This window comes from Chiloscyllium punctatum, chromosome 3 (assembly GCF_047496795.1).
Source record: "Chiloscyllium punctatum isolate Juve2018m chromosome 3, sChiPun1.3, whole genome shotgun sequence".
Classification (NCBI taxonomy): Eukaryota; Metazoa; Chordata; class Chondrichthyes; order Orectolobiformes; family Hemiscylliidae; genus Chiloscyllium; species Chiloscyllium punctatum.
The window spans coordinates 119,354,354-119,374,652 of NC_092741.1; the positions used below are offsets into that span (position 1 = coordinate 119,354,354).

General features: G+C 41.7%; 2 protein-coding genes across 12 annotated transcripts in view; one reads left to right on the top strand and one right to left on the bottom strand.

The window, feature by feature from the left end:
• arid4b (AT-rich interaction domain 4B) overlaps positions 1–1,230 on the bottom strand; it is a 176,414-nt gene extending 175,184 nt beyond the window's left edge. For all 3 annotated transcript variants that reach the window (XM_072559297.1, XM_072559304.1, XM_072559288.1), the window contains exon 1: positions 877–1,230. The gene's annotated coding sequence lies outside the window, so the exon portion shown is untranslated. The remainder of the gene's footprint in view (positions 1–876) is intronic.
• A 250-nt stretch (positions 1,231–1,480) lies between these two features.
• Positions 1,481–20,299, top strand: part of ggps1 (geranylgeranyl diphosphate synthase 1) — a 46,804-nt gene continuing 27,985 nt past the window's right edge. The window contains exons 1-3 of one of the 9 annotated variants that reach the window (XM_072559433.1): positions 1,497–1,675; positions 13,645–13,710; positions 14,006–14,053. The gene's annotated coding sequence lies outside the window, so the exon portion shown is untranslated. Of the gene's footprint in view, positions 1,676–1,716; positions 1,857–13,644; positions 13,711–14,005; positions 14,054–20,299 lie in introns of those variants that run through there. The other 8 variants (XM_072559451.1, XM_072559442.1, XM_072559404.1 and 5 more) reach the window with 8 other exon arrangements.

The window sequence follows — 20,299 nt, forward strand, 5'->3', positions numbered from 1 at the left end:
ATGCGTTTGGAAAGAGAAGTGTTCGACGTCTCCTTTCAGTGTAGAGCCCCCTCCCCTTTATCATGAATGGCAGCCGAAGCAATGCCAATACAAGATCATCTTTTGCAAGAAGCGACACGATTTCCCTTTTCTTTAACCTTCTCGCTCGCATGCATTAAAGCCACGCTCATTCGGTCAAAAGAAAAAAGGAAAGATAAATGAATGGCGGCGGATCGAACTGAAAAACGTTCGAGATCAGGAGGGGTTGCAACGAGCGGCTCAGGGCAATGGAGCTGGTGCGTTTCTCCACCTCCTCTCCAAACAACATCTTTTCTAGTTGTGTCAATGACGCCATTTCAGCCAGAGATACTAAAGTTACACATGGACTGCATCGGATCGGTGCCCATGGCTTAAACACTGCCCGAGGCAGGGAGGACATGGTGGGAGGAGGTGAGGAGAAAAGGGGGCAAGGAGAGGGGGGGGGGGGGGGGAAGAAGAGAGAATCCCCTGCTCAGCAGTCACACGTACACAGACGGAGCCGGTACACACGCCGAGGTCATGTTTTAATAACCAGGCAAGGCACTGTTCTCGACTTCCCCGGCCGGTTCCCATCGCTCAGATATACTTGACACGTCCCGCAGAGGACAGCCAGAATCGCCGAGACCCCTGGCTTCCCCCAACCCCCTTCCCTCCCCTTCCCTGGCTAAAATCGTTTGGGGGTGGGGATGGGAAACAGGGGGGTCATACAAAAGACTGAAGAGTGCGAGGTTGCTGGTGGCTTCTCTTTAACCCATCGAAAAGCCCGAGCGAATCCTCATTGTTTAAAATCCAACCCGGGTTGGGGGGGGGGGGGGGTGAGGCTAACTTAACCTCCCTTCCTCCTTTATAGTCACTTACCCGTCCTGTGGAAGAGCTGCAAGAGCGAGGGGGGGGGGGGGGGGGAAGGAAGAAAGCGCTGCCAACCAAAGCAGAGTGCGCCTCACAGGCCAGGGCCACTCGCCCGATGTCCGCCCCGGCTTGACTTCTTCGGCATTCGAGCAACGCTCGACGGGGCGGCCGCCGACGAAAGGCTGAATACCTCCCCCTCCTCCTGCCCAGTATACACACACAAACCCACTGTTAAATCGCCAGTCTAGAGAGAGAAAGAGAGAGACAGAAAGGTGGGGGGAACGGAGAGAATGAGAGAAAAAAAAACACACTCCTCACACACATACAACACTCGACCCCACTCGGCAACAAACAACCCTTCCCATTGGCCCGCCGTCACACGGCAACCGCAGCACCGGCAGCCTCATTGGCCCTCCCCCCGCACCAGCCGACGGGGAAGCGCCAGGGCTGCTGGTTGATGTAGTCCTTGCCCCCGCCCACGTCATTCGGCGCACCCGCTCCGAGAACTACAACCCCCGTCAGGCGTGGCGGCACCTGGTCCTAACCGGAGAGAAGGGGGGGGGTGGAAAACAACCGCATGCGCATTGCTCCGGACGGGCGTCTTTAAAAGAGATTACTGCGCAAGCGCATTGCTATTAGGATGGCGTATTTTTTGACGAGCTAAGTAAAAGGGAATTGTCTAGGGTGAGTCCGCGCTGGCGTCGGCTGAGCTCCCGTCTGGTGTCGGGTAATGGCACGGGATAGGGCGCCGGCCGCTCCTCGTTAACGTTCTCGGGAAGAGCTAGTGATATTTGGGCGGAATCGTGACGTGAGTTTTATTATTTTGTTTTTCGCGATTGTGAAGTAAATCCTAAAGGGGGGGGGGAAAAAAATCGAGAGAGCGGAAGTAGGAGTGTTACGAGCCGGAAGTGGTCGGGCACCATTTGGGCGGCCCGGCTGGTGGGCGGAGGCGGGTTTAGTATTTCTTGCTGCGTCATTGCCGTTTTAAAGTAAGTATCTGTTCGTGTGCAGCTCGGGCGAGACTTGTCGTTTGTCTAGTGTCTTTCATGTTTTCTGGGCACATCTTTAAAGCGCTTCACGGCACATGAGGTGTGCTGGATAGTCATTGTAATGTAGGACTTGTATCGGGCAAATTAAATATGTGCGTAACAAGGTCCCACGAACAAATCGCCACATGGTCTGTCTGCCTCTAGTTACCTTTTGTGGGTTCAGTATCGGGCAAATTGGTAGACGATTGTGGATGGCTAATGCATAGAAGTCTCGTGATTGTCTTATATGTTTGCTTGTCTGCTATAAGTTGGGACTCTGTTTAATGGTTTATCCAAAAATACCCTCCTTCCATATAGATGAAGCTCTCCCTCAATGCTCAGGGCGAGTTAGTCTACTTTCGTGGGTGGTGTTTCTGGAATGGGGTTTGAACTTGTGGCTAACGTCAAGCCTTGTACTGTTTTATCCAGTCAATTTTTTTAAGTTGACTTTGAATTTCAAACATAATTTTGAGCCACTTTAACTCTTTATTTCATTGATTCGAAGTAGTTTTTTATGATAAAAGATGCCTGTTCTTTTGAATACACAAACACAGAATAGGTTGATCAGTGATTAATATATTGATCAGAATATGAGATGGAAATTTAAGATTCTGACTTTTGGAAGGGTGAAGATGGTCATAGGGGTTTTTCCCCTTGGATCAGCTCACAGATCTTTATCACCGTAACTGCAGTACCAAAGTAAACAGTGACGGGGTGTTGTATTTTACAGTGAATCTTCATTAGAAACAAGGAGACTTTGGAATGCCAAAAGATGCTTTTGAAAATTTAATGCTGTTTCTATGTAGAGTCAGATGTATACCACAAAAACAGACCCTTCGGTCCACCTTGTCCTTGCCAGCCAGATATCCCAACCCAATCTAGTCTCACCTGTCAGCACCTAGCCCATATCCCTCCAAATCTGTCCTATTCATGTACCCATCCAGATGCCTTTTAAATGTTGCAATTATACTAACCTCCAACACTTCCTCTGGCAGCTCATTCTATTTTTGTACCATCCTTCTGTTAAAAAAGTTGCCCCTTATATCTTTTCCCCCCTCACCCTAAACCTATGCCCTCGAGTTCTGGATTCCCCTACCCTGGGGAAAAGACGAAGTCAATTTGTCCTATCCATGCCCCTCATGATTTTATAAACCTCTAGGGCCACCCGCTCAACCTCTGCTCTAGGGAAAACAGCCCCAACCTATTCAACTTCTTCCTATAGCTCAAATCGTGTAAACCTGGCAACATCCTTGTAAATCTTTTCTGAACCCTTTCAAGTTTCACAACATCTTTCCGATAGGAAGGAGACCAGAACTGCATGCAATATTCCAACAGTGGCTTAACCAATGTCTTATACAGCTGCAACATGACCTCCCAACTCCTGTACTCAATACTCTGACCAATTAAGAAAAGCTTAGCAAACACCACCTTCACTATCCTATCTACCTGTGACTCCACGATCACGGATCTATGAACCTGCACTCCAAGATCTTTTTGTTCGGCAACACTCCCTAGGACCTGACAATTAAGTGTCACCACCTTTTTTTGGCTTTTATTACCTCCCAGACCTGATTAGTCCAACACATTCCTGCAATGCATTTTGTTGTTACCAAGTTTGAGAAAGTAGGTAATTCAAATTCCAGTGGAACATCCTCACTCCAATCCAGTGCTGTTCTGCCATTGCCCATCACACATTTTTGTTGACCCAGAATGTCTCTTGTTAAAGCCAAGCCCCCTGTTTTCAAGTATATCCCATGTGGTTTTGTCACTCCCTGTCTTCTAACCTTCTGAAAGTGTATCTGATATGAGCGGGTAGAGAGAGTTAGTTTTGTGAAGCAAAAGGTTCAGCTGAGTGTGACTCAGATCAGATAAGAACTTGCAGTTAACAATGGGGTGCTGGAGACAAGGGTAATAGGTTAACAAGGTGGAAAACCATTGATTGTGTAGAGCCATTTAACCATATTGGAAGCATTCAGTACATAAGGTCAGTTTAACAAGGTGAAAAGTATGGACTATGTGAAGCTAGTTAAGTTTAAGAAAACTCATTGTGTAACACGAGGTAGCTTAATCTTAGATTTTGACTCTCACATATTAACTGGGTGACTGTTACAATCAGTATGTTACCTTATCTGGATGCTTGAAACTGCTCTTCGAGAGAAGATTAAGAACTCTTGTCTCTGTGCACATGGGTCATTGTTCTTATTCCCTCTACATCCCGGTTTAAAGATAAGGAGGTAAAACTATATTGAGTGTTTTGCTTCGACTGAGGCGGGAACGGGACAAGAATATAGTCGTACAAACATTTCATACTTCTGTGCTTGTTTAATTCTGGCTTATTGCACCACTCTAATTTTAAATTGCTTAGTCAGTAATGGCATGTCTTGGCTGCTTTGGGGTGAAGTTGTAGAGTTTCTCCCTGTCTCTTTGGTTTCAGAAACACCCTATATGTGAACTGTTAGGTCTCCTGGCCTAGTTATACTTTAAGATTGGTGTTGAAAAAGCTTTAATATATATTTGACAAATGTGTTTCAATTGTAGGCCAGTGTTCCTAGCTTCGACTAGATTATGTCAACCGCAGACATTCAATCTTGGTGAGAGGTGAAGTTGTTTGCACAAAATTGTTCAACAGCTGGTTTACAGCTTAGCTTTGGTATTTCCATTTGGAAAGCTAAATGCTAGGAAGAACATACTTGCTTTTGAAAGATCTACAATAATACTGACAAAGGAATAGTGCAATCAAGGATGTTTCTAACCAGCAGTGTTATACCTTGTATCGTGGATGGCTTGAGCTTAGAAGCATTTGTTTCAAATTGTTGAATAAAGAATTGATTTTACATAGACTAATGCTTTGGAGGTCTTTATAAGAGAAAGCATAACAAATTAAGGTACAAATTTAATATGCTGAAAAGGTGTTGCTGGAAAAGCATAGCAGGTCAGGCAGCATCCAAGGAGCAGGAGAATCGGCATTTTGGGCATGAGCCCTTCAGGGCTCTGACCTCTAGCATCTGCAGTCCTCACTTTCTCCTACAAATTTAATGACTTGTTTTTGAGAAATACAGGTTAAAATTGGATGGCAACTTCAGAGTGTATAGTTAGCATTTGAGTCTACTTAAAAGCTAGGATGATCTGTGGAAGGACAATTTAGTTGCTGACTGCACTTACCTGTGATAACTATGGTTAACTGTTGCAAAGCCCAGACTCCAGATGGTCTCTCTTCTTAAGCATGTTTTAAAAATCTGGCAACAGATAATTTTGTTGTATTTTGGACTGGTATTTTCCAGGCTTAATATCTCTTTTCTCCTATCTCATCCCTTGACTCTTGCTTGAAGAAAGTGTTCTGTTGAGTCACAGTACATGTTGTATTGTAGCACAAAAATAGATGTTTGGTCCTGATGACCTGTACCAGTTTATTGAGTCATAGAGAAGTGCAGCACGGAAACAGACCCTTCAGTCCAACTCCTCCATGACAACCAGATAACTTAACCTAATTTAATCCCATTTGCTAGCTCTTGGCTCATATCCTTCTAAACATTTCCTATTCATAGACCCATCCAGATGCCTTTTAAATGTTGTAATTGTACCAGTCTCCTCCCCTTATGGCAGCTCATTCCATACATGCCCCACCCTCTTGTACTGCATTCTTGCACTCTCCGTCTAATTCAGTCACCTGATTTAGCCATTACTCCTTCAGATTTGGAGATGCTGGTGTTGGACTGGGGTGTACAAAGTTTAAAAATCACAACGTCAGGTTATGTTCCAACAGGTTTAATTGGAAGCACTAGCTTTCGGAGTGCTGCTCCTTCAGGTGGTTGTGGAGGACAATTGTAAGGCACAGAATTTATAGCAAACGTTTAGTGTGATGTAACTGAAATTTTACATTGAAAAATACCATGATTGTCTGTTGAGTCTTTCTTCTGTTAGTTTCACTTCTATCATGGTATGCTATCATGTGTAAATCACAACTTTAAAAAGTTGCATTCTCAGGTTAACTGTAACAATTGTCTAACTAACAACATTTGTTACAGTTAACCTGAGAATGCAACTTTTAAGTTTTGTGATCTACACATAGAAGTGAAACTATCATGGTCTGCTAACAGATGAAAAACTCAACAATCAAGGTATCTTTCGATGTAAAATTTCAGTTTCATCACATTGTAAACTTTTGCTGTAAATTCTGTCCCTTATAATTGTGTCCTCAACAACCACCTGATGAAGGAGCAGCGCTCCAAAAGCTAGTGTCCTTCAGATTAGTGCTGCTTCCCTTTTTAAATGCATCTATTCTGCGCTCTCCTTGTGTGCTTTATCATTCTTCAAATAATAACTTCGGCAGTTCCTTTATAATGTGAGTTTTAATTTTGATTAATGGTGATGTATTGGAGTTATTCAGGCCTTGCTAAAGAAGCAGCAGAGAGCCTTCAGATAATTCTGATGAGGGTGGATATGTATTGCACATCCATGGTGAAAAGGAAGTGGCTGGAGCTGCGCAATAATGGAACGGGCAGTGTCAGAATCACAAGTGTACGTGGGAAGCAAGTGTTCTCCCCTCGTCCAGTCCAATACGAGTGCAAGAACGTTCTGATAATGGATCCAGCAGTCAGAAATAGCTTTTGTGGGCTGCAATGGTATGTGCAGAAATGGAACCCAAACTTCTAATTTTAAAAAAAAGTACCACATAGTTTGCAGTTCTGCTTTTGACCTTAAATCTGCATCACCAAAACTTGTTCCAACTCTAATATTGCAAGTCTCTGACACTTGACTCTTCTATTCATACTTTCAGCTATGCCTTTGACATTGCCTTTCATTTTCAATTCTCAGTAAGCTTATGGGTTAGTATATCTTAATTTGTATCATGTCATCGTCACTTGCCACATCTGTGGTTTCTAATGTTATGCTTGGCTCCAGGCCGAGCAGCACTTTTTCGAACAATTTATGTTCCTGTCGTTTAATTCCTCCCAATTCCTGCAAACTTTTCAAGCCTTGCATTCCTCTGTGCTGATTCAGTCTTTTTGTCATTTCCTCTTGAGAATCTTTTGAATGAATCACTTCTCTACAGATGACTATGCTTTGAATTGTTAAATGACATTGGTTAAATTTGACAGGGTTGAGAGCTTTTAGTTTTAAAGCCAAATATAGTATCTCTTTTAAATTAGTCAATTTCTGTTTAATAACACTAGTCTCCAGTGCTTTTGAATATCTTGCCCCATTAGAGGTGCAGTTTTAGTGCAAGTTGGAGGTTTTTGATGCATAATAGTCAGATGACCCTATGGTCCCTACTGTAAGTGGAAATGCCCTTGCAGCTATTTAGTCCACCCTCCCAAAACACTTGTCCTGGGTGTTCATTAATTGAAGCGAAGAGTACAGTAGCAAAGATTTTTGTGCTGAAAGTGTCTAAGATGCCAATTATTATACCTCAACTGGAATTTTGCTAACTGTCCTGTGCACGACTCTATGGGAAGTATATGAACTCATGGGAGAGAATGTAAAAAATGTTTGAGAATTACAGGGATAAGATACCCCTTATGTGAAGATAGATTGGGGAAGTTGTGACAGTTTTTCCTGTAGAGTTTTGCAAACTATTAACTATGAAGGGGTTGGGCAGAATAGATAGGGAGAAACTGTTCTCTTTCAAGATCAAGAATTAGAGAATAATTGTCAAAAGAAGCAAATTTAAGAATAACAACTTCACACAAGTGAGTACTTAGAGTCTGGAATGCACTGCCGATGTGTATGTTAAAATTGAGGCATTTAAGTGGGAAAAGGGAGGAGAGTGAGACCAAGTCATGCTCATTCAGAGGCAGTACAAATAGTGAGCTGAACAGCCACCTTGAGCACCATAACCATCCTGTTTGTTCAGACTGGAATTGAGAATAGGAGAAAGTTAGCACTGCAGATGCTGGGGATCGGAGTCAGTGTGGTACTGGAAAAGCACAGCCAGTCAGGCAGCATCGGAGGAGCAGGAGAATTGATGTTCAGGGCAAAAGTCCCTCATCAGGAATTCCTGGTGAGGGCTTATGCCCAAAGCGCAGATTCTTCTGCTTCTCGGATGCTGCCTGACCTGGATTTAAGAATACTCTTCTTGAAGAATAATCTGATGCAGGCATTACTAGGTTATGTAACTTGCTGATTTCCTATGGAGGCTAGAGCTTTGTTCCATTAAATTCAGCCCAAGAAACCTTCAACATAAGCATTTTTCACAAATATTTCCACGCTATGACCTTGCTGTATGCAGTGTATGCTTCAGACTGTCTTAATTAAAGTCATCCTTGTTATGCTGTTTTCTAGTGACTTAATGTGATGTTATTCTCAGAAAAGGCTAAGCTAATTTTTGAGTACAGTATGTCCAAAGAAGGGTCATTTTTGACTTAATGTTATTACTGTTGCTTTTTGAACAGATGATGCCTGGCCATAAGACACTGGGCAGAGCCATTCGGTCCATCACTTCAGCTGTGCAATTCAATTAGAGCATCGCTGATCTGACCATCCTCGACTTCACTCGTGCTCCATAATCCTTGATTTCATTTCTGTTTTTATCTTATCTGTCTTATCTCAGCCTTGAATATACTTTGACTCCGCCTCCCCAGCCCTTTGTGGCAAAGAATTTTAATTTCTTATGTTATGGATTAGACCAGACCACTCAAAACATTCTTAAGCAGGCAGCCCCAGACCATAACTTTGCAATTTGTTTTAAGTGTACAGTAAAAATTGCCCTGAGTAAGATAGGTAGGTTGACTAATAGATTTTAGAACAGACAAAAATTTATTCACCAAAATTACACAATGAAGTACGAACAAAATAAAGAACACCTATCGCACTCGAACTATCCAACTAGACTTAAATATGCTGTTTGCTTATTGGGACTGTGCATATTTCAAACTCCTTTAAAACTCAGTATAAATGGAACACATGCCGACAGGTTGAAGTTGAAGGGCAGAAAAGAGTTTCCACACCGCTCCCTGTTGACTTTCACAGTTCAGGATTGAACGTAAATCTGCTCAGCCCAGCTGAAGAGCTGACCACTCCCATTTCATTATGCAGGTCACTTTCAAAACATGACCACTTTGGCCTGAAGTCTCATCTGCTTACATAAATAAAAGGCCCCTCAAAGTCCTTTTCATCTCCTAACCAAATCAGACTGATCTGAGCCCAGTCTGGTTTATTGCTGCTCTGAAAAATCAAGGACAGTCTCCTCGTGCTAAGGAACAGCTTTTTGAAAAAATGGACTAGCTTTGTGACATTTATAAGACAGATGAAGAGCAATTTCTTCTGTGGATGACTCATTCTGAGATGATGTCCTGTTGCTCTAGGTTTTGACTAAGAGGGAATTATGTTTACACACTTACTGTCAAGTGTCATAAGAATTTTCTGTTCCAATAAGATTGCCTCTCATTTATCTGCACTTGGATAAATATAGATCCAACCTACTCTATCTCTCCTCAAAGGCTGTCTTTTTCTTAAGATCAACTGAACAACATCTCTCTGGATGACCTCCAATCACAGCCCATACAGTGTGGAAGCAGGGCCATTCAGTCCATTTAGTCCTGATTACCCCTCCAAATAACACCCATCCAGGCTAACTTGGCCCTGTCCTATCCTTTTTATAAACCTGCATTTCCCACACCTGCAAATTTCTGGAACTGAGCAATTTGGCATGGCCAGTCTACCTAGCCTGTACATCTTTGAACACTGGGAGAAAAATGGAGCACTGAGAAGAAACCATGCAGACACTGGAAAAATGTGCAAAACGCGAGGCAGACAGGTCACTTAGGGGACCAAAACTATTCAGTATTTCAGTTGTGACTTGAAAACTGCTTTTATAGTTTCAAAGATTTCACTATTTTTAATATTGCCACTCAACTCCAATGAAGGGTAATGTTGCATTTGCCTTCGCTCACCTGCTGTAATTAGATCATAGCGTTCTTGTAATTTATGAATGAGGGCTCCCAAATCCCCCTCTTCTATAGCATTGTGTACTGTTTTTATTGCACGAAATAATATTCAGCTCCTCCCAACATCTCAGATGGCCTCCTTCAAAGATGGCAATTTTCCCCTCATGGCCAACAATGCCCTCCAGTGCATCTCCTCCGTTTCCCGCACCTCTGCCCTTGAACCCCACTCCTCCATTCGCAACAACAGCAGAACCCTCCTTCTCCCTGCCCCCACAGTCCTCTCCTTGCACCCCACCAATCTCCAAATACTTTGCATTATCCTCCACCATTTTTGCCACCTACAAAAAACTCTCCTCCAGGGATGTTTTTCCTTTCCCACATCTATTTGCATTCCAGAAAAACTTTCCCTCCATGCCTCTTGGGTCCATCCCCCCCTCTCCTCCGTCACCTTCCCCTGCCCCTGCAAGAAGTACAAAACCTGCATCCACACCTCCCCCTCACCTCCATCCTAGGCCCCAAAGAATTCTTGCACATCCGAGCTTTACCCATACTTTGACACCGTGCCTTTCGCTCCAGTGTTGTCTTCTCTGCACTAGGGAGAAAGGACGCCAATTTGCAGAATGTCTGAGAATGTCTCTGGGGGACACGCATGAAAGAACCCCATAGGCCTGTGGCTGAGCACTGACTCCCCTTGCCACTCTACCAGGGACATTAAAGTCCCTACTTGAGGGTCAGAGGGAAATGCATCTCTTGTGGTGGGGTTTGTTTGTAGGTGGCAGGATGGAAGGGGAGGGCCAGGGGGGTTTTGTCCTTGTTGCATTGGAAGCGGTGGGGTTCAAGGGTTGACGTGTGTGAAGTGGAGATGATCTGCTGGAGGGGAAATTGCAGTCTTTTGAAGGAGGCCATCTGGCGTTTTTTATGGTGGAATTAGTCATCTTGGGAACAGGAGCAGCAGAGACAGGAGTTGAGAATAAGGGATGGTGTTTTTTACAGGAGGCAGGGTGGGAGGAGGTTTAGTCCAGATGTGGGGGTCAGTTGGTTTGTGGTAGATGTCCGTGGTTAGTTGGTTGCTGGTGATGGAGATGGAGAAGGCCAGAAAGGGGAGGGAGGTGTCCGAGATGGTCCAGGTGAATTTGAGGTTGCGGTGAAAGATATTTGTCAAGTTGAACTGTTCAACCTCCTTACCCCAATTGGGTGTTTTGAAGAGACCATTCTGTCTATCAGATTTCCACCACTCCAGCACACGCGCACACAACCCCAACACTGTCCAAGGCTCCAAAGGATCATTCCATATCTGGCAGAAATTTACCTGTACCTCCAATGTCATCTACTATATCCGTTGCACCGATGTGGGCATCTCCACATCAGCGAGACAGGATGCCAACTTGGGGATCATTTCGGAGAATGTCACTTGGACACCTGCACCAACCAACCCCACTGTCCTTAAGCTCTTTTTTTTGAGGTTTTTCGACACTTGATGCAACTGCAACGCACCAACTTCTGTGAACCAGCAACAAAATTTATTAAACACTGCAGTACAAGCTTTGGTGAAACCCTGAACACTCTTCACCATGCTTTCTGAACAAAAGTCTGTCCTTTATACAAAAGTCTTTACATAACTGTTAATAATCCACAAGGCAACCCCCAGCCATCCCCTCAGTCCCACGCTACTTGAGATACAATGCAATGGCCACCCCACCTCCAAAAACAGTATAATGCAAATCATCCCTTTAATGTCAAATCTGTTGCAAATCCCTCTTTTTTTTAATTAAAGGGGAGTAGTCAAATACCAACTGTAATGTTCTTATTGATTTCTGCATGAAAATGTAAATCCCTAAATTGTAAGAAAATGGCCATGTAAACCTCCCACATTCCACCTCCAAGACAAAGGCATACCGCCTCCCTCCCCCCCCCCCCCCCGCCACGGGCATTGCATTTCTTGCATGTCAGTAGAGAAAATTAATTCTTTAATATCTTACCCTGTGGCTGAACACTTTAACTCTCTCTTCCACTCCAAGGACATGCAGATCCTGGGCTGCTTTCATCACCAAACTTCCCTTTGTTCATGATTCCCCTTCCCCTGACTCCATGTCTTGGTTCCCATTTCCCCTGCCCATTTAGTTTAAACCTTCTGCACCCAGTCAAATAAGTACTCACCTGTATGCTAGTTCTGGTCCTGTTCAGATATAACCATCCAGTTTGTACTGGTTCTACCTTCTCCAGTACCAGTCCCAATGCCCCAGGAGTTTAAAATTCCTCACTCATGCCATCTCTTAAGGCATGTGTTCATCTGATTATATCCTGCTATTTCCACTGACTAGCACATGGCTTTAGTAGTAAAGATCAAATGTTGCTCTGTTTTCTGCTTGTAATGCTTCATCCCCTTTTTAAAAATAATGTTATTTCCTATGGGTGCCATGACCAATGGTTGTTCACCCTCTTCTAGGATATCCTGCAGCTGCTCTGAGACTCCTTTACCCAAATATCAGGGAGGCAACATTCTGGAGTCTTGATTTCAGCTACAAGTACCTCTTTCCCCAAACGATTGAATCCCCAATGGTTATTCCATTTCCACACCCTTTGCACCTCCCCTGGGCTGCAAAGCCATGTGTGGTCCCATGAATTTGGCTGTTGCTGTTATCCCCCCGACAGATCACTTTGCTGTAAAAGATACCTCTTTGGATACTGTTGAGAGGAATGGCCACAGTGGATTTCTGTACTATTTGCCTAGTTCTTTTTAATCTCTCTGGTGGTCACCTATTTTCTTTGTTATTGAAGTTTAACCTGCAGTGTGACCACCCCTCACTGTAGCACTCGACAATTTTCTCAACTTTAGATGATTCAGTGTCAGCAGCCATTGCTCCAACTATGAAATCTTGGTCTCCAGATGCATTAGCTTGAGTCACTTCTTGCATCATGGTTGATCTGTCTCAAATCTGCTTTGGTGCCAACTCATCAACCCTAAATTCTATTTCAAACCTCAACCTACCTCTTAGTAGTTATTGATGATCTAGCCTTCATAGCTGTCTGAGGTAGAGAACAATCTTTTCCAAAGGTAATTTTGTTTTGAAACTACATGACAATGAAGTATTTGTATCTTGTCATTGTTGAAGATTGTCCAACGCTTTTCTGTCCTCTACTGTCTCTTTTGTTATCCAACTCATTGGAGCTATCCTAGTTTAGTTCTACTTCTCCTGACTGTAACTAGGCTATCCTACAACTCTGCCTGCTCTTCAACTAACACCAAAAGGTTTCATAAGCATCTTTTCTTGAAGTGGAGTGAAGTGTTATGACACTGGGTAAACCCTCCTGCTTAATTTAAACCAGCAACACAAAAGATGTATCCTGTGCAGTAATCTGAAAGTTTGAGGCCAAGAACTAGTTAAACTAAAAATTAACAACTTGATTCTCTCTTATACTGTAAGAAATGAATAATGAACAACTGTTTACAACTCCTTCCTCTAACCTATCAATTCCTTTCCCTTGTATAATACTAGTCTGATTTTAACCCCCCCCCCCCATAAGATTTACAAAAATTCAAATTTCAAAACCAGCCAGTAGGCAAGTTTTTATACATCTTCCTCGAGATTTGCTCTCCAGGTTGGTGTTTGTTTTCTGAGCAAATTCCTTCTCTAGACAGATACCACTGAGTTTTGACTAGCAGCCAACATCTGTTGGTCTTTTCGCAGTTCTCCCTCAACTGTTCAGTTTTCCTTGATCTTATACCTCCAAAGCATTGGATTGTGTCATTGACTTTTAATATTGTTAATATACTAAATTCAAACTTGATTTGAGTTTAGTTTTTTTTTGTGGGGGTATAATTTAAACTGATTGTCCTAATTCAAATTTGTTTTTGTCTCCAGGCAACCAGCTACCCTCACTGCTGGACCACATGTTGCATTATAATTTGCAACACTTGGTGCTGTCAGGTAGGTTTGCTGCTTTTAATTGTCAAATGTACAGTACACCCACATCTTCATAACAAAAGTCATCTATATGATATCCATTGGTATCTCCCTGTAGATATGGGACCAGCTACCGTACAATCATATCCAGTTTTTCCTTGTCAATAACTGCAGTTCCTTCACTATTTCTGTCAAGCTGCTTCAACTGCATTGGATCTTGAATGAACTTCAATTTCTACTTGCTGAGCATGAGTAAGATCAAAGTTGTCATAAACTGCAGTTAAATTGGTTACGTATTTTCTTCTCCTCATTATTTCAGCATCCGAGTTGACCACAGGCCAAGCTTCTAATGCTGCTGGTTAATCTTGTAAGTAATACTGTCTGCCTCCACCCTTAGAACGGGCAGTCTGCAGCTGAAATCTATGCTTGTGCCTATCCTATCTAGATTTAACTGTTTGCAAGTTACATTCCATACTTGAGCCCATTCAAAATTCTGACTATCTTTACCTGCACTTAATCTCCCTCTGCTACCACTTATCCTTCCCCCTTGACTGCTATTTCCTCAATACCTCAGATTTTAAAATCTTGTTGTTGACTTCCTGACATGTGCTTTCTCTTCAGCCTGTAACTTCCTGCTAATCCCTGAATTCTGTTACTCTGGTCTCATGTACATCATTGACCCATTTACTCTAACACTGAAGATAGGCCATCAGCCACTTGAACTCCAAAGTCTGGAATTACATTGCTAGACTACTATGATATGTGCATTTTCTTTTCGGAGGTTTTAAAATGGAGCCCATCTGAATGAGAGACCTTCCTTTTAAAGATGCTATGTGAATGCAATGTTGTGCAAGTGCACAATTTCATTTTTGATGACTAAGCAATGGTCATGCTGCAATTGGATTCATTTTAGAACAAGACCTCAATTTGAAAGATTTAATTCTGTCATCTCACACTCTGGATGAAGTTAAGGAAACTCTCTTTGGGTGATGCATTGTGGATTGAAACATGGGCTGAGGTGGAGAAAATACTGAATGAAATACGAAAATGTACCAGCATGAATTGAGCAGGAAACTTATTTTCGAGGGCTAAAGTGAAAACTTGTATCCATTGATGTTGCATGATGCTATAATATTCAAGTGAATTCTGAGAGCAGAATCCTTTTCAAGGATGATCCTTACTCTTGTGCTGGAAGATCTCTAGTTAGATGGTCACTAGCTGGAGAGCAGATTACTATTTTTGATAATGGCCTCTTTGTCAGAACTTTTGAAGAAAAATCCTTTTTGATTGCAGCTCTTCTGCACTGGTTTTAAGTTGGGTTCCAGCAACTGGTTGTTTGACATAATGTCATTAAATACAGAGGTCACAGGCCTGCTTCTACTGTACACTTGCCATGACTGACATACTAAACTTTGGGAATTGATATCCAAGCTCAGCTTTTTTATTTGCGTGTAAGGGGAGTATCAAGGGTCACAGTGGCATGCAATATGCTGCACTGCTACACACCAGTTGGTTATCTCTTACATGTTCTTCCAGTTTTTTTGTTGACTTCACTATGAAAAGGCATAAAAAGGATTGTTTTGATTTTAAAGATTGTTTCAAATATGCAGTGATTCTTGAGCTGTTGGGATCATGGTGAGATCTTTCTGAAACCAGCAAATGGCAAGGCTATGGAAATGGAGTTTTTGATGTATAAAGGTCATGTGACACTTGATTAATGGCCATTAAGATGGAGATGAATATGTTTCAAAAGAACAAATGATAATTGAGAGCACGCTTTAATTTTGTCTTGGTAATCAATTATCAAGTTGGTTTCATCAAGCTCTGGAAATAAATTCTTAACTATGATCACAATTATCAGAGAATTTCAGTCACATGATTATTCTGGCACAGAAGGCCATTCAGCACATCAAGCAATGGTTCTGTTAACGCATGCCAATTTTCTCTGCGCACAATAACATCATACACTGCTGTCTTGAATGTCTCGCCTTGAAACTGCCTTCTCCCCATTTAAGCACTGCATTCCATAACCCTCTTTCTCACATTACTTTAAATCCTGTGTTGCCTTGTTCTTTTACTTACAGAAACAGCTTCTGCCTCTCTCTAATGCACAGCCTGCTCACAATTGAAAATCTGTATCTGATTTTCCTCTTGTCACCTGTCGAAGCAGAACTACTTCAATCTCGCCTCATAATTGCACTTTATCATTCCTGGAACCATTCTTGTCAATCATTTATGCATTCTCTCTTAAACGCATTCACATCTTTGTGTTACAACAAGAACTATTTGTTCAAAGCTTGTCATTGTATTTTAATGCATGTGTCTGAGAAATGCTCGAGCAACCATAGAGTGCACATTGAGTTTTGGCCCCCATCTCAGTGAGGAACTAAATTGTTCTCACTTGTAGGTATTTAATCAATTTTCAGTTTCCAATGAATTTGTCTAATTCCATCTCATACCTTTGTCACAACCATGTATACACTGAAATGGTGCTTAAGGTGAAATCTTAATCAGTGCCTGAAGAATGAGCTTGTACAAGTCCATAAGAGTTGTATCATTTCATGACTTGTGTACGTGATCTTTAATTGGTATTATGGACTTTGAATGCAGAGTTTGTGATCTTCAGAAATGCATGAATAATGGCCTGATCACACTTTTTTTTTCTATGTACTAGGTTTCTCATTGTTGCTTTTGGGTAGTGTTTACTTCCTTTTGTGCATGCTGAAGTTGCATGTCTTTGCAGTAATTTGACTGTGGAATATATGCTCTGGTGCTTTGTTAATTCAAAACTGTTAGTGAGACGTTTTTCAGTACTTGAATGTTGTTAGTTAATTTTCTAATGTTCTGCTGTCTCATTGTACAAAGCATGGGTTGAGCTCATAGTAATTTTAGAGTATTCATTCAAGAGATTAAGTAGCAGCAGCTTGACTATGAAGAAGTTGTACAGATGGTGAAGGAATAAAGACAAAACTCAACTTGCGAGTGGAGCAAATTTGGTCATGGAGACCAAATGAAAACTTAGGCTCATTCTGCAGGTGGGAGTGGCGGTCTTTTGACAATTACCTTCTCTTGCATTCATGTTACTAAACTTGGTTGCTAGGAGATGTTCTCCCTGCTTCCTCATCTGAAGAACAAGGCTCAAATTTTTGTCCATGAACCTGGTTTTAAATTTTTCTTCCCCCTGAGGTAGTCTGTTTACATAATTGTCAAGAGATCCAGCCTTATCACATCTTCATCTGTACGAGACGAAGGTCCTTGGCAGATGTAACAGTTCTATTTTCAGCCACCAAGCGTCTGTGCAAGCTTTTGTCAGGTTTTATGACAATGCTGCAATCTTTATTCACTTGATGTAACTGATTTCTGGCAAATCTAGCTGTTTCAAAGTTTCTGCAGACTTGCTTCGTGAATTTCTTAATTACATGCAATAAATAGCATACTGAAACTACTCATGTCAATTTGGATTGTTCATCTCTACTTGTACATCTCGATTTCTTATTTGTTTGAGCAGCTCAATTGATACTAAGTTATTAGCAGGTGTAGTATTTGATCATTGAACACATAACTGCTCCTATTTGTGTTGATTGATAAAGTTTTTCAGTACTTGAATGTTGTTACTTAATTTTCTAATGTTCTGCTGTCTCATTGTACAAAGCATGGGTTGAGCTCATAGGAATTGTCCATGAACCTGGTTTTAAATTTTTTTTCCCCCTGAGGTAGTCTGTTTACATAATTGTCCGATATGTGTTGGTTAATAAAGTTTGTTGTACATATAGTTAAAACAACCGTAACTCTTCCAGTTTAACACAAATCTAACCTTTTTACAGTTTTGTCTTCTCTTCTATCTATTTTGTGAATAATGCCTACTTTTTTCCTTTATTCTTCAATTGCCATAACTGGATTCCATTTTACGTAACCACCTTGATTGTCTGAGCAAATAGTGGTCATCAAGTCCATTTCTCTATCAAGTATATGAAGAGTGAGATGTTCTTATCATTAATAACAATGTCAAGCTGTTTATCAATTTAACTGAGCAGGTCTAGAACCTAATTTTGGTCCAAATTTGCCATTCACTTCTGCATGTTGGTGCCTCCACAAAGCAAGTTGTATGTGCATATTAGCAATCCATGTGTCACAGTGCTCCACCTGATAAAAGCCATTCTTGACTTGGACATCGCTTTAGCAAAATATCATCGACCATATTGAAGTAGGGTGTCTGTTTCAAGATTTTTTTGTTCATTCTTACCTGAATTGCCCTGATATCTTTGGTAGCAGGCAGACTGTTGTTTCCTTTAAAACTCTAAAGGCAAGGCGCAACCATTGGTTAGCCCACTTTTGGAATATTGTGTGCACTTCTGGTCTCCTTCCTATCAGGATGTTGTGAAACTTGAAAGGGTTCAGAAAAGATTTATAAGCATGTTGCCAGATATGGAGGATTTGAGCTATGGGGAGAGGCTGAATAGGCTGGGACTGTTTTTCCCTGTAGCGTCAGAAGCTGAGGGGTGACCTTATAAACCTCTATAAAATCAAGTGGGGCACAGATAGGGTAAATAAGCAGTCTTTTCCTTGGGGTGGGAGAGTCCAGAACTAGACTGCCTAGGTTTAGAGTGAGGAGGGAAAGATATAAAAGAGACCTTGGGGATAACATTTTCTCAGGGTGATGTGTGCTGCCAGAGGAAGTGGTGGAGGCTAGTAAAATTGCAACATTTGAAAGTCATCTGGATAGGAAGTAAAGAGTGTGGTGCTGAAAAGCACGGCAGGTCAGGCAGCATCTGAGGAGCAGGAAAGTCAATGTTTTGGGTGATTTTCCTGCTCCTCAGATGCTGCCTGACCTGTGCTTTTCTAGCACCACACTCTTGACTCTAATCTCCAGCATATGCCGTACTCACTTTTGTCTGTATGAATAGGAAGGGATATGGCTAAATGCTGGCAAATGGGACTAGATTAGGCTAGGTTATCTGGTCAGCATGAACAAGTTGGACTGAAGGGTCTGTTTCTGTGCTGTACATCTGACTGTGAACTAGCATAAACATGTCAAACTGATATTCAAGAGTTAATTTGCTCTGCTGACCTGGAGGAAATTAGATATCCTGGGCCTCAGGTGAGATGCCTTTGACTTGGACGTAATTTTCTTACAATCTATTATTCAGAGCCATTTACATGGCTATTCCCTTGCCATTCAAAGCCACTTGCATCATCTATTCAGAAGTCAGTTGGAACATTGCAATTGAAATTCTGACAACACCCTGCAGTGAGGAAAAAATATAATTCCCACCAGATTTGGCCATTCAGAGGTGATTTTCATTACATGTTTGTTTCTGGACATGATGTGGTCACTGCATTGTTTCTTGAGTGGCATGTGACACTAAGGTAGTGGCTGGGGGTTGTCTTGTGGGCATTACTGACTGTGATGTAAAGATTTTGTATGAAGGAAGGGCTTCGCAAGCATGGGAAAGTGTGTTAAGAGTTTCTCCACAGCTTGTACTGTCCTGTGCTTGAAATTTGGTTAACAGAAGTTGGTGTTTTACAGTTGCATCAAGTGTGGAATGGATGTCAAGAGAAAAGAACTTAACAAAGGCCAGAAATGTGCTCCCGTCATTCAGTCTTTTTCAATGAATATTTTCTATGGAACTGCACACAAGATTAAATTATTTAAAAAATTACAAAAATGAACAAATAGCTGTAGAAACTCAGCAGGTCTGCAGCATATGTACCGAGAAAGCAGAGTTCAACACTTCAGGTCTGGTCACCCTTCTTCGGAACACTAGTTGCGACTTGTCAGCTTCCATTTGACTTTTTTTACACTGCATCTCCTGCCCTCCATCACTTATGCAGGCAATTGTTACCATCTCATTCATGAACCCTGGAGAAATTGTTCTATCCAAGGCAATAGTCTCACTTCTGCTTTAAAAGATAATACACTGAATTTGGCACCTCTTGGTTCATCTTTATTTTTGATGACTTTTGTTTCTTTTTATAGAAGTAACATGCTTGATGTGCATCACTGACTTTCTTTTCCTCTTTGTAAATGATCTCCAGTGCAAATAGAGCTGTCATACTGGTATTTTTAATTGTTTTCTGAGAAGGTTAGTTGTTTTGATACTTTAAGGGTTTTTTGAACATTTGTCTCCATTCAGGTAAATTTCTTTTGAAATGCTTGGGATAGCAATTCTTAGCAATTTAAAAAAAAATCAAATTCCACTTCTAGGTACTATTATATTTAGGCATGTTGATCTTAAGTGGTGCTTTTATATTAGAAGCACAATACTTGCATTCAGTTAAGAGGTCATCTTTGCATCACTGCTGAGCATTTTGCTCAGACCATTTCTTACATTGAGAAAGAGGTGACACAAAGATCTTCAGTACAAATTGTTGCCATGTTATGATACTTGATGTCTGTTGTTCTCGAACTTGCAGGGAAAAAATACTTGAGAATCTCTTATCTGACCTTCGCCTAATATCGCCACTTTTTAAAAAGAAAATCTACTTTGCTCAAACTGGTTCTGCAGCTGAGCAGTTTCAGAAGATCAAAGTGGGAACTAGCAGTGTTTCGTTATCTAACCAGAAGTGAATAGTTAATCTAATTGTCTACTATGTAGAAGTTAAAAATCACAAC